Genomic DNA, 15,043 nt, shown 5'->3' with positions numbered 1-15,043 from the left:
TCTATCCCTCCAAAAGATGATAGCACAATGCTGGAGAGACAAATGATTTATAAACACCTTTATCATTGTCTCTCAAGGCACATACCCCATTCAAATTTTCACAAGGTATGTCCTTCTAGGACCATTCTTGTCTTGGATTAACACATCCTCAAGGAATTCCCTCTTCGGCTACTCTTACCTATTATATCCCTACCTCATCCTTAAAAAGCATCGGTATCAATATCAGATGCTTACCCAATCATCCATTCTTTCTTCATAAAGAATACAAGAATGATGTGTCTATTGCTCCCTCTTAAATAGGGAGGATCTACTCATTCCTACAAAAGGAATATATCCAAGCTCCTTCTTAACTATGAACTTGCCCAAGTTCCCTCTTAACTAGGGACTTGTTACCAATAACAACTATCTTCTCTTCGGTGGAGATCATGGTACTATCATCTACATGTGGGGATCCTTCTTTCAACATCATGTCATGAATTAACTTCAATATCTTCATCATGGAGTCATCTTCTTCTTCGTATGGCATCAACCATCTTCTCTATCACTTCCCTTCAATGAAACATAGTGTTGAACCAATAGTCATGTCAGACTTATCTTCACGGGAAGTGACCTTCTTAGTCATCATCTGGTTAACCTCCATAAAACTACCTCTTCCAAATAATGTTTCTTTTAGAATCTTCCATCCAATCTCATCAATACTAGTTGTAGGTGACTTTCTACAACCCTTTTTCGGTAGCCCTATTACAATCCAACCAAATGTTTTCTCACAAAATAAAAAATGAACATAAAATCAACATTACCTTTTTCTAATGCCCCTTTTTCACAACATATACTTCTTGTAACATCAGCATCCTTTCACATACTGTATGAATCCATCTCCAATACATACATTAACAAGGTTATCCTTTTTAAGCATACGTATCAGGGTCTTTATTGTAGCTCATTCTGTCACAACTAAAATATTAAATATCTTCAAAAGAAAAATCCAGCACCAATATTGCAACAATGGCAGAGTGAAATTGATCATCATACTAAAAGGGGATATTTAAAGGTTAGAGTGTATGGGGGTGTTAAACATATTTCAAGTGAATCCACTTTAGACACTATGGGATCTAGCCTAAATGAAATGGAAGATGCAGAAATTGTCTTAACAACACACGCTATACACAAATCTGATCTTTCACATGACTCTGATAGATATTATGGTGATCGATGATTAATGGTATTGCGAAAGAGGTACCTAGTTGTTCCAAAACCTTTGACAAGGATATATTGGTGGTGACTCTGTTTGGATGAAGCACATATGGTTTAGAATAATGTAGTTGCAGAAATAGAAATGGAAATGCGTTTGAGTGCTGTTGTGGCCACAACCACCACCCTATTAAAACCTGCTCTGGTAGCAAATTTGAATGGGCCCCCTAGAAGTTTGATCTTTCACTTCTCTGAATGATCTGTTTTATCTCAGGGATTCTAACTCTTTGCCGAGTCAAATCTTCAATTCTTAATGGTTAGTCCCCCCTTATCAAATCTCTAATGCACGATTCATCTATAACCCTTTCTAGCCCTTCATTCATATCCCTCATCGGGACCTTTTCAATCCTCATAAACCTTCACCAATCCCCCACTCTCTACTATGGTTGTTTTGGGATCCAACCTGCAAAACCTTCTATCACATCCTTATTTTTATCTCAACGCTTTTGCAATAGAAACACTCTGTTAGGTTCCTATACCAATAGGTTTCATTTTTCATGATTGACAGTGGAAGTGCCAAATATGTTCATCTTTCATGCTGCAAAGGTTTCATATTTTGTGAAAAGAAAAAGAAAGTTAAAAAATGTGAAGAGGGTATGCCCTAAAAGAATTATCAAAGGGCAAAAAGAGTAAATTGGTCAGAAAGAAAAATAAAAATGAATCCCAAAGAATGACCAAGAAAGTGGCCACTCAAAATGCCACTACTACCTTATTTACAAGTCCACAATGTGCAAGTATTGTTGGTATCACACTTGATGGGTGGCCCAACAGTTCAATCTGGACCATGCCATGTTTAAATTGTTGTTGTAGAATAGAAAAAGAATGTCTGTCCAAACAGTTCAATCTTGGCAGACCAATAGCTAGGTAGAGAAATTAAGGAGCCCAACTGCTTAATATGGGCCCTTGGAAGAGATAAGGGTACATTTAGATAGGAGGGCAGTCAAAAGAAAAGAGAAAAATCAGGGTTTGCAAGTCTAAGTGCACCCACTCAAAGAGGAAGAAAAGATGTTAGGTGTACTAGGCTGGGTAGGTAGTTTGAGGTTGCAGAAGCAGGCTTTGATCTCTTTTTGTATGGTTAAACAAAACTTGTCTCATCAACGACAGAAATGTCAAAGCAGATGTTCAATGGTAGAACTTTGGCAGCATGTCTAAATCCCCTTCACTCCCCCTAAAAGTTTCTTACTAACACCCTTTGAGGACTTTGGGATCTGCCCAACTAGTCCTACTTGCACTTCATTTTGTAAAATACTAAGTCAAGCTTTGACTTCCTTCAATAAAGAGAAGCCACATTTCTTGTGTAAAATCACTCCTCCACATTCCATTCACTTCTTATGTCTAAGTTTTAGTTCATAAACTTAGCTTCTGCCCTACTCTTTCACTTCGCAAACTCATATTAACTTCTAATTCTATTATATAGCTCCCTAGCTACTTTCCCACCCCTATTTCTATAAAAAATAATATAAAACCCCAAAAAAATATTACATATCCTGCCCTATAGCATTATAGCTATGTAACATGGTTTTGGGAAATAATAGTCCATCTAGGACTACTATTAACCCTTCCGTGTCCTAACCTGGAGTTAATCTAACCTCTGGTTAAGTTAATAACCATTGCCCACCCCCTTACCCATAAAATTTTGCAATTCTACCCTTTGCGCTCATTGTTTAAGGTTTTGATTTAAACATTTATTTAAACATTAAACGTTCTGCCGGCGCATAACCCATTAACCCACTATCCAAAGTCTAAACCTTGGCGCATATGATTAAACACCGAATATTTGCGCGGGTCCCGTTCTGAAGTTGCACACCACCCGATCGCCCCGCCAACCGTCCGATGGCCAGCACTCCAGATCCAAGGGTGGGCGGTCATTTTCACGCCCCGATCCGCCGGAGGTTAACGTCCAGGGGATGGGCGGTTTCCCTGCCGTACCCCCGCCATGTGTCGGCCTCCCGGCGTGTTCGGAGGCCCCTCCCCCAATACTGCCTATGTTCAAAGGTGGTGCGGGAAAAACCATAAACCACCCTCTGACCCTTGACGTCAACTCCACGTCGCCACTGATGTCACCTCTGCATCAACCCGCCGGTGCCCCGTGTCGCTGCGACCTCATCCGCCTGTGTCCCCACCCTGCCACCGTGTCACCGCCACGTCAGCGCCCGAGTCAGCTGCCACGTCACCCTGCCATACCCGGGACCCGTCGATGACATCATGCTGACGTCATTGCGGAAAAGCACCAAAAGCGCAAATGTGCCAAATTTTTATAAAAATATGTGTTTTCGACCATTTTTTTAGTCATTTTCATTGGACATAATGGAGAGCTGCTGCTACCGTTGTCGCTCGTTTGCCTCGAAAATTCAAAATTCAACCAATTGAGCTGCTGCCACCTTCGAATTCATCTCCACCGTTCGCCATTGGACCAGTCCAGTTGCCCTCGGCACTATTTTAACCAGGTATTTGCCCAATTTCGCCTCTTTGCCCCTGTTCTTCCCATTTTTCTCCGTTTTTCGTGCTTGAAGCCTACAAATTCCCAAGTTAACGACTCTACCCCACCTAAATGTTGCCAAAAATCCACTGATAAAACCCTACCTCAAGAAGAACCCTATAAACATGTGCCCGTTTTCAAATTTACCATTGAAAACTCATTTTTAAGCTCGAGTTCCCGACAAAATTCCATAACAGCTCGGCATTGTCCCATTTCGCCTCATGCCACTGAAAAATGTCAGTACATTGAGCTGTAATAATCCCTTTCCCCTATGCATTTTGCCCTCACAGTCTCTCAATCCAGAGAATTTGTTAAAGAGAAAACAAAGCCTTAACCAAACTCTACAAAGTTTGCCTTTTCCACCATAATTACAGATATTGAAGACTTTTGGCTCAGCTGAACTCATTCTGCAACCCCTCTACAAATCCTCATAAGTAGTTATCCTCAGTCTGTTACCGCTCTAAAACTTTAGTCCAAATATAACATCAAAAAAGTTTTATAATGGCCACTCCAATAGCTCTTAGTATCACTCCTATGAATCCACCAAACAGAGAGCTTGAAGCCATGCCTCTTGCTGATAAGGATTACCTCATTCAAGATTTAGTTGGGGACAGAAATCACTTACAGACCTTCTGCCAACTAAGAAACAGCTTTGTAAACAACTGTGACATGTATGGCATATGGGAATCTAATTTTCCTGTTTACTTTCTTCCCTCTGTTAATATTTTTCCTGAGATCATCCGCTTATGTGCTGAGAACTATGAGCCAACCCAGAGAGCTGTCAAGTCTCCATCTGGGAGCATACTTTTTCATATTACTCCTGACTCCATCAACCATATGCTTAACTTCAAACAGACTCAGCTATTGTTCCCTTTTTCTATGAACTACTTGCTTGATGAAGGCTCCAAGCTCTCCAGCTCTGGAATTGCAAGAATTGCTAAGACATTCATGAGGGCAGACCACCAGCCTACAGGACCACCTCCATTCCTATATGACCATTTCAATGAGGTGGGAAAACTGCTAGTTGATATGATCTCCTATGTGCTAGGTTTCAAAACAAGTGAGCACATTGATGAAACAGTGTTGGTTTTATTATCTGCATACAGTCCAGGACAGCCCCCTGCTTTCAAGTATAATTATGCCAAGTTCATAGCCAACAAAATACATGACCAACTAGTGAAACTGGATAGGGAGGGAGTCTCTAAATATTCATCATATATCTATCATTTGTTCATGTATTACCAGTCTGAATGCTTCCAATGCCCCATCAAGAAATTGGATTCAAAGGGTGAAAGAAGGTCTGTCATCTTTTGGTCATCAATTTTTCATGAGGTTCAAAACTATCCATTCTCCTACTGTGAGTTCATTGACCAATTTGTATACCCAGTCTCTTGTCTCCTAATGAGATCCCCTCCTCCTAGATTATCATATGACATACAAAAGATCTTGCAGCTGTCCAAGAATTATAAAATAGGTGATTGGTATCTCTACCAAAATCACACTGTCATTAGAATCTATGGCTGTGAGCTCTGCCCTTATAGGCTCCCAAGATATGTACCAATGAGACTGTTTGCCTTGGAGTACTATAGGCAGCTTATCAATTCTGATCTCACTCACTTTCATAGTGCCAAGAAGAAAGCTCACCTGAAATTCAAAGACCATCTAGGCCCCTTCATTATGAACAAGAAAGAGGGTTGGAAAGATGCTGATCAAATATTGAGGGACAAATATAAGTTAAAGAGGAGCTTCTGGTGGGTCCCTTATGACCCGGAGGGTTTTATCAGTGCCAGAAGGGTTAAATATAGGCTGTTGGCCTATGACCATTGTAAATTTCCACAAATTGAACAATATGCCAACCAAGATGAGTGGGTGCAAGACACATTAGTTGAGGAATTGACCCAAGAAGAAATTATGGAGAGAAATGTCAAAGATTTAGAAAAAACTCTTGACTTGGATTCTTCTGACCAGGTAACTTTCAAACTGCCGCACCAAGTTGGAGAAGGCACATCCACTGTTGCAGCTTCACAAGCTGCCCAAGAAGCATCTACATCAGCAACAGGTACAGCTAAAGGAAAAGAGCCAATGGATACAGAACAAGGAATGATCACAGAACAACCTACCACCTCAAAGGAGAAAACTCAAGAACAAGCTCCTTCACAACAAACTGAGCCTCCACAAATGCCAATATTGCAAACTCCTGCTAATGAGGAAAGAGGTAAGAAGCGAGACAGAGAGGACTCCACACCTGCTAGCGGGTCTACACAGCAGCCTGAAGCTAAGAGGCAAAGAGTTGATCCTCCAATTGAGGAAGAAGTTAGTGAAGAAGTCATAGAAAGTCCAAGAAGGAAGCAAGCCAACAGACACCTACTAGCTCTTTCCAGCAAGAGCAAGAGAGGCAGCATGGCATGGAAATCTCTTCCTCAAGGCAACAAACCAAGCGGCCACCTAGCATCAAAACAGCTTTCATGGAAATCAAAGCTCAGAATGAACTGTTAAGGGTACAGTTATATGATCAATTCCTTAAAGCAACACCTGCCAAACAGCAAAGGTTGATGGCAGCATATGACTTCAAAGAAGAAAAAATGATTCTCAGCCATTTCAAGCCAAAGGTACAACAGCCCCAAACACCTGCAGATTATGTCAAGACAAGCTTAGAAGTCCTTGCCAAGGACATACACCCGATGGATCAAATAGAGCTGCATAAGCAAACGGGTGAGATGGTCTATGCCACCCTGGCAGATAAGGCCATGCTGGCTCATGAATTGAAGGAATCTTTAAAGAATACAAATACTCAGCTAGATTTGGAGAGAATGTCCTCCTCAGCCAAAGACAACAGAATAAAAACATTGGAGGACATTATTGTGGACCTAGGGCATGATCCCAAGAATCCCAAAGCCATCAAGGCCCTAATGAAGAAAAAGGAGGATGATATTGCTGCGCTAAAAAAGCAAATGAGGCTCTCCTCGACTATGCACCCACAAACAACAGAACTGGTGCAAGAGAAAGAAGCTGAGGATACAATGGACCTACTGATGCAAATGAACCAGAGAATAATTCAAATGGAGGGAGAGTTGGAGAGAGCACTGCAAGGCAAGCAGGGAGAGTCGACCTCCCAGCCACCTCAAACCGCTCCAACTGTTGCTACTGTTCCTCCTACACAAGCAGCAATGACCCCTCCTATTATTCCATCAACTACAACAGCTACAGATGCTACATCAGCAACAACAACAACACCTGAATCTAGCATGAGAATGGATGAAATGTTGAAAGTTGTCAAGGAGCTAGAGCTTCAGGAAACAGAGATAAAAGAGGCCAAAGAAAAGTTGGCCAATCTAGAGGGAAAATATGATAAGTCAAAAATGACAGTGGCTGAAAAAGCAAGGGAAATTAAGGCCTTGAATGACAAAATAAAAGCCTTGGAGAAAGAGCTAACTTTGGACAAGACCCTGGCTGAAATAAAGAAGATTTTGTGGGCCAAAATCAGCCAATCAATTACTGAGCAATGGAAACCAATCCAAACCATGCATGAACAGATAGAATTGATAGGTTTAGCCCAATTTGAGACTCAAAGGGCTAGAGCAACATTGGGAAATATTCCTGAGCAGGCCAACAAAATGATTCACTTATTGAACACTCACACTAAAGAGGAGTTGGCAGCCTTAGACATCAGTAACAGGACAGAAACTGTTCTAACAGCAAAAAAGGTGCTGACCCTTAGAAATTTTGTGCAAAGTTTGGAGAGAAAGTGTCAGGAAATGCAGGAAGAAGTAGATGATTTCAAGCTAAAGCTTGTAGCTTTGCAGAACAGAGGATTACCTGGCCTGGCAACCAGCGTTGGAAAATTGCTGACCTGTGAACAATATGCCACCAGGGTAAACAATTACGTTACAAATCAGATTACTCCATCCACAAGTTCCTCAGAAGAAGCAGGGCCTCCCTTAGGATAGTCTCTTTATGATAAATTATAAAACCTGTTTTACATTGAGCATCAAATCAATCATCTTTTTGAGTTCCAGCCCAATTTTTACAAGTACACAGAAGCTAATGAAACACTCATAAAGATATAGAGACATCAGCTGCCTAGAGAAGATTGGTGGCAGGTAATGCTGGAAATTTTTCCCAAGTAATTTCGGTCTTTTTCTTCTTCGTTCAATTGTAGATTTTGGTCAGCTACAGGTCAAATACAGCTCAGCAGAGTTGAGCATGAAGACAACAGGCAGAGCAAGTCAAAGCAGTGACTCAACAAATCGTTGGAACAACAAGCCCAAAACGCAAATCAAAAGTGCAGCCACAGCCGACTTTGTTGGTCCAAAAAGTCAAAAGTTTTCTGACAAAAAGACAGCTAGCATACCAATATTAACTGCAGCATTTAATTCTTCATTTACTTCCTTGGGAGAGTTGGTGATGTAATTTATTACATGAAGACTCATCATCTAGATATTTTGTATCTTATTTTTGTATATATACCCCCCCATAGAATGTATTTGGGGTTGGTTGATGATTCTCGCTCTAAGAGCTGCGTTGTAACTTTCAGATTTTCTAATACAAAGAGTTGATGGAGTTTATGATTTCTGTACTATCTGGACATGAATGTGATGAGTTGTGTTCTGCTACAAAATTCCTGTGTTGTTTAATGAAACAATAAGTTTTTCTAAACCATGTTTTGTCTTTTCTATGTTTGCTAAATTCACATATATGTTTCATGATCTCAGAAACAGAGAAAAAGAATAGCTCAGGACTTGTTTGAATGCACCCTTTTCTCAATCTCTGTTTCTAACCGAGTTTTCTACAGAATTGGTCATAAATATGAATTCTTAAATTGCTCATGTTTGCACTGATTCTCTCATTATGAATGCTGTTTAGGAATTCTTAATTGCTCCTAGATAATATTCTCACATTTTCCCTCTATCATCATAGTGAAAGATCCTTGACTACCTTTCATTTCCTGATTTCATGCCATTGATTCCCAGATTTGAAGATTTGTTTCATGGATACCTGTCTGGCTCTGTGCCATTACCTCCTCCCCAACAAACACTTTCAGCAGTATACAATTATTGACTCCATTGCCCAATGGTCTAAGCTATTCTGAAATTGCATGTCAGTTCTATTTGAAATCATCATCCAACCAAATTTAAAGCAAAACCCTGTACATCATAACTAGCCTAAAATTACTTCAAAACAAAGCTAAAACATAAAGAGAGAGCCCTCTCTGGTTGCAGGTAGGCTAGGACCTGTAGCTAAATGATTGGTTAGTGGTTACCTCGGCCGTATTCCCTTTGGAGCCAGGGAACAACCTGAGTGATAACACACTCTAAAAACATCCTTAACTTACCTTTTCCGTGCCTTTTCAGTATTTACACATTTCCCTATGCCTGCCTTTATCGCTATCGCAATATCCCAATTTCCACAATCACACTACGTATTCCCCTCTTGCATCTGATATGCGATGACTTTCCGGACTCCAAATACAATTAATTGCATCCATATATATATCGGATCCACCGCTACATCGCTTATCGCAATTGGTGGGGTCCATGGCATATACATAAAGCATGATGAGATTAGCGGACCCGCCGTGATTATTAAACACAACACATACATTTATCGGGTCTACCTCGCCAATCGCAAATCGTGATCGGCAGAACCCGAGGTCCATACACAAGGCGCTCCCTGATATGGCAGACCCGCCGATATTATTAAACACATCATATACATTTTCGGGTCTGTAGCCCAATCGCAAGTCCCAATCGGCGGAGCTAGGGCTTATATATAAAACGCGATGCGATATGGCGTGGCACATATATATTTCGAGTCCGTCCTATCGCAAGGCACAATTGGCAGAGCCCAAGGTTTAACATAAGGCACGACTCTATGGGCAGACCCAACGATAAATTTAGGCCTGGGTGCATAATATTTCAAGTCCGGCCTTATGGTCGGCTGCAGGTTTTCCCGTGTATTCCCATGTATTGTGATAATACATTGTGGTAGGGGTTTTCAAAGGGAAATATTATGTGGCGGATCTGAAGGGATTATGAACCGCGACACATATATATATATTTTGGGTCCGCCTTCCCCTATCACTAATCGCAATCGGCAATCGGCAAAAGTGAAGTCCATGCAATATGCGAAAGAGTGATATGGCGGACCTAGAGATAATTACACGCCTGGGTATATATTATTTGAAGTCCAGCCTTATGGCTCGACCAGGGTTTTCCAGTGTTTTCCTGTGTATTGCGATAAAAGGTTGTGGTCCGGGTTTTCAAGGGAAAATCCCGTAAAGTGAATGGTCTGCTTTTGATGCATTGATTAAGCAATCCTTGAGTAAAAATGAATATTATGGGCAAAGGAAATACATGTCACAGCAGGTTCAGTGGGTTGATAATCATAGTTTCTCTGCATTGTAAGATTAAATAGAAATTGTCGCTGAATGCAAGGTTTGTTTGTGAGCATGTTTGTCATATTTCTCATATGAATTATTTCTGCAGGCGAGTTTGAGTGGACCTGGTAACAGATAAAGGTGAATTATATCAGGATGACACCTCTACACCACCGGTGTTGATATTGCAAAGGCATGTTCTGTAGAAAGGGATATGAACCGCCATAGTGCATAATGGAGGCAAAAATCCACTTAACAAACCTTCAATCATGCCAGATGGGGAATGATGAGCGCGATGTCTTTAGTTTCCTTCAGGAAATGATAGGGAATAGCGTCCGCTCAATACAGGTGCGAAGGGATGACATGCAGTCATTCTCTTTTAATCAACATCCATTCATTTCCCCACAAAAGGAAGCATCGCAACAGATATACCTTCTACGTGTCAGCAGTGACACTGACTGTTCTACGTCTGTGTATTTTGATTTTTATATTGAAGAGAACAAGGGGGAGATGAAAATTTAAGGGAAGACCGAGAGTCATTTCCAGTGGCATAAGTATTACCTCTAGAGAGGAGAGGAGGACTTTTTTTTGGGCAAAACAACTTTTGATTTATTGTGAATAAAGAAGATTGTTTGGGTCAAGAAGGAGCTTGTTGTTTCAGATTCATTTTCCTCTTCTTTCATGTGTTTAGAATCAGTGTGTTGTTGCTGGCATAAAGATAAATGTGTTTTGCTTTGCGCATATCGATAACATACAGTTCATGGTTATTTATGGTTATTCGAATATAATTCAATAGCATGGTTAACTCATGAAAGGTTATTGATTCGAAACTTTGTTAAACATCAGTTGCAAGTGTTATTTGTATGGAAAGGAATGTGTATTCATGTATAAGTAATTGGATTGAAATTAGGATATAATACAACCTTGTTCTTATGTGAAATAGTAATTGATTCATTTGGACTTGGAATCTATATATGATGTTTAACCACTTTTTGTTATGCTCCTGCAGGATAGATTAGGACAGTTAGGACTAGCTTAAGTAGTGGGAAGTAGTGTAGATAAGATTTGATACATATAGGTTAGCCGTTTCTTTTGTTGATTTAATTGAATTCTTCCTCCAAGAAGAAATATTTAAACACCTATAATAGTTTACGGGATCCTTTAAAACCCATTGGAACTAGCCATTCCAAACAAAAGCAGATTTAATTGAGGTCTGCAATTGGGTTAGTACCCCTTGTTGGCATAGAAAACATTCTCCCTGTCAACAGATTGGTGTTAGAAAGAGGGCCTGAACTGCCGTCCACAGCTTTTTATGATTCCATCTATAAATGGGGCACATGGACTTGAAAAGATTAATGCATGGATCATAAAGGTTGGAAAGATCCTTCCTCCCATTTGGAAAAGCCTCATTTTGAAGAAACAAAGATCCCCTTAAGTCCCATGCTTGGGTCACCCAAAGAAGACACACTGTGGGAGTATCATGGTCACTCAAGAACAACCGGTCCTAATACTTACTCGAGCTTATGCTCGTTCCCTCTCTCAGCTCCCCATCTTTCACTCTTTACCTCCGACAACTAAAAGAAAGCCAAGGATATGTTCCATAAACAAAGAGACATCTACAACCCCTTCTCTTGAAGATATTGTGCTAGAATCCTTGCAAAGTATCGACACTCCTTGGGAAGAAATTCCTGAGGATCCACTCTTTGAAGGTAATCCCTGGCCTAATTTGGGAAATCCTAATAAATAACGCCTTGAAGACACCTTTGACCAGAACCTCTCTATCCATAATATGGCTAACGTTCCTCTTCCAGGTGGGAATCAGCTTCAACCAAGTGGGAACCAACTCCCACCTCCCCCGGGAGCACTCCCTCCCTGGCTCGCTCAGGATGTCGTAGCGGTACCTGGGTAGCAGCATCCCTTACCCAAGAATGCAGAAAGAGTATTGCCTAAATTCGACCTTGGGCGGGGAGACACTGCTGATAACCATATTCACTCTTTCTTCCTAGCCATGCGCATGTTCTAGGTAGCTGATGAAGATGTGGTATGTCGCTTGTTCCCTTTTACCCTGATTGGAGCGGCCTCCACATGGTACTTTATCTTCAGAATAGGATCGATCACCTCATGGGTCACCTTTCAAGAGGTCTTTTTAGACAAGTTTGGCGATGACAAAACACCTGCGGCCTTAGTTTTAGAACTATCCCGTTTGAAAATGGAAGCCAAAGAAAAGGTCATGGATTTTCACATCTGATTCAACACTTTGTTCAACAGAATCCTGGCTAATGCTAGACCTACTCAGGAGGTGCTCATGGACTTCTACATCACTACTCTCCCTGTCCCTACTGCGATGTGGGTGAAGAGGAGTAATGCACAAACCTTACAAGGTGCTATCGATTAGCGGTAAAAGTCGAGAATGAAATGATCAGTCTCACAGCATGTCATCATACAACTGAAGGAAAGAAAGCCTCTCAGTTATCCAAGAAGAATAATGGGAGTGATAACAAAGTGGCTGAGGGAAAAGAAAGGGACACAACAGATGTGGAATGTTTGCATCAGATCATTAATAAATTGACAAACACAGTCATCGATATGAAAAGGAATTCTAGAGAGAGTAAAAGTGGGAATGGAGGAGATTATAACAACAGAAAGCCTTTCAAACCTTTCTATCGTAAGAAGACAGAAGGTGGTCATGGGCAACTTGCGTTGCCTGCTCCACCCAATGAAGGGAATTTAAATACAGAAGAGCAGGTTCTTATCGGATCGATCCTTAATAAAAGAAGAACCTATAGTGGAGCTGGAGCTAGAACAAGAAAATGAGGAAGAATACCAAGTAGAAGAGCCCTTGGACGAAGAATCTCAAATCAATTTACTATGGGATTTCTATACAAATGAGAACGATGACGACGAAGGAGATATTATGGTAGAAATCCACACTAATGAAATCCATAAATGAAGTAAAGGACCACTTGTGGGCGTGATGAAGCTTGTAGACCAGACAAAGAAAGATGTTCACCATTTGAAGGCATTCGCTCCCAAAGTTCCTATTGAGAAGGGTAAACCTAGTGGAGATTCCAAGAGTATTCCAGTTGCAAACTATCCAGAGAAAGATAATAAACCACTGACTGCAATGAAGGCGACTCAAAATGGTGAACTCCCATCTAAGAATGGAAAAATAGGTATGTTTACTCTGCCCTACCCTGTTTATAACATTGACTACAATATTGTGGATGATCTTAAGAAATATCGAGCTAATATTACATACTTTGATTTGTTAAAGTTAACGCAGCAAAGAGACTTGCTTTTGAAAGCTTTGAATGAACAGAATTGCAAAACTCCCACCATCCCAAGCAGCCAAACCAAGAAGTCGGTGTCCAGACTTGTTAGTACCCCTAGTACAACACAAACCCCATCAGCTATGGAAGCCACTCTATCCAGAATGAATCAAACCCCCCAAGATGTCAGTGCGGCCATGATAGGAAGGAAATCAAAGTCCATGACTCCCCCTTTCCTTATCAAATTTGAAATCTTCAACATGAACGTCCACAATTACGTGGTAAACTCAGGTGCCTCATCCACTGTGATGCCTTACGCTGTTGCTAAAAGACTTCATGTGATACCCGAGAAAACTGGAATTCGAATTATGCAATTGGATAGGACAAATGTGAAACTAATTGGGGAATTGAAGTTGTGTTGATCCGGATGGCTACTAAACCACAATACACACAAGTCATTGATATAGTTGTAGTCGACATACCCAAGGCTTATGGAATGCCACTTAGTAGGGATTGGTCAGCAAAATTGAATGGATATTTCTCAACTGATTGGTCCCATCTCTTGCTGCCTCAGAAGGGAAAAGGTGATATGCTGAGGGTTGATCAAGAAAGATACATGAAGTATGTGGTGAAAAAACTAAATGGCCCCAATGAACCTGTAATGTTTACCAACTCTATCCTTGGGAATTATAGTTTCAACATTTGTGCCATCGAAACCTGTTTCGGAGAAATCCATGCAGAGATAGTTGAAGAAACTATGACAAACACACAGTTGGAAGCTCTTCCCTGCAATCCAGCTGATGAATTATCTTGTATTATAGTAGATGATAGGACTAATTTCGTAGAACACAGTTCAATTGATGTAACATTAGATTCTATATTTTGGACACTCTATTTTGATGGCTCTAATTGCCTTGAAGGTGCAAGTGCTGGGAGCATTCTCATTGACCCACAAGGGAACCAACATCTGATGGCCAGCCGGTTGGAGTTCACATGCACCAACAACACGGTAGAATATGAAGGCTTGCTGCAGGGCCTGAAGAAAGCCATTGATATGAAGGTAAAAAATCTTAAAGTTTTTGGTGACTCACAGATAATTGTGGACCAGGTAAGGAAAAGGATACACTGCAATTCACCACACCTGGTAAGATACCAACATGAGGTATGGAGCTTAATTGACAGTTTTGATTCTTTTAATATCACATACATACCTTGAGGGCAAAACCAAGATGCCGATATGATGGCTGGTATGGCTGCAAAACTTTTTCCTGATTTTAGATTAAAGAAGAATAAATGTTATGTTGAATTGCTTTTCAGACCATCCATGCCTAATAACATCTCAAATTGGTAGGTGTTCGAAAATGACAAGAAAATCCTTTAGTTCTTGCACTGCAAGAAGACATTTAAGAATGCAGTCATTGATGGAAAAGAGCATGACAGGCTTATGAACGAGAGGGAAGATGAGGAAAAGGATTAGTCCAATATAATTCCCAAGTTATTTGTCAAGATGGAGCACTTGTATGACTTGCATGCTAAATTCAGGAAGCCGACTAACTGCAAAATGCATAGCTCATCCATGAAGTATGAATCAGTCAACGTTGGAACCAAAGAAGACCCAAAAACTATTAATTTGGGCTTGGGGTGCTCTCTACAAGAAAAGGCTGCATA

At 40.7% G+C, this 15,043-nt stretch overlaps 1 pseudogene; it reads left to right on the top strand.

The window, feature by feature from the left end:
- Positions 1-15,043, top strand: part of LOC149262538 (uncharacterized) — a 47,441-nt pseudogene that overhangs the window by 24,924 nt on the left and 7,474 nt on the right.

This window comes from Pinus tabuliformis, chromosome 6, assembly GCF_031772625.1.
Source record: "Pinus tabuliformis cultivar Carrire ecotype Pingquan chromosome 6, CPIR1, whole genome shotgun sequence".
Classification (NCBI taxonomy): Eukaryota; Viridiplantae; Streptophyta; class Pinopsida; order Pinales; family Pinaceae; genus Pinus; species Pinus tabuliformis.
The sequence above is the reverse complement of the archived record's forward strand: the minus strand, read 5'-3'. Positions and strand labels throughout refer to the sequence as shown.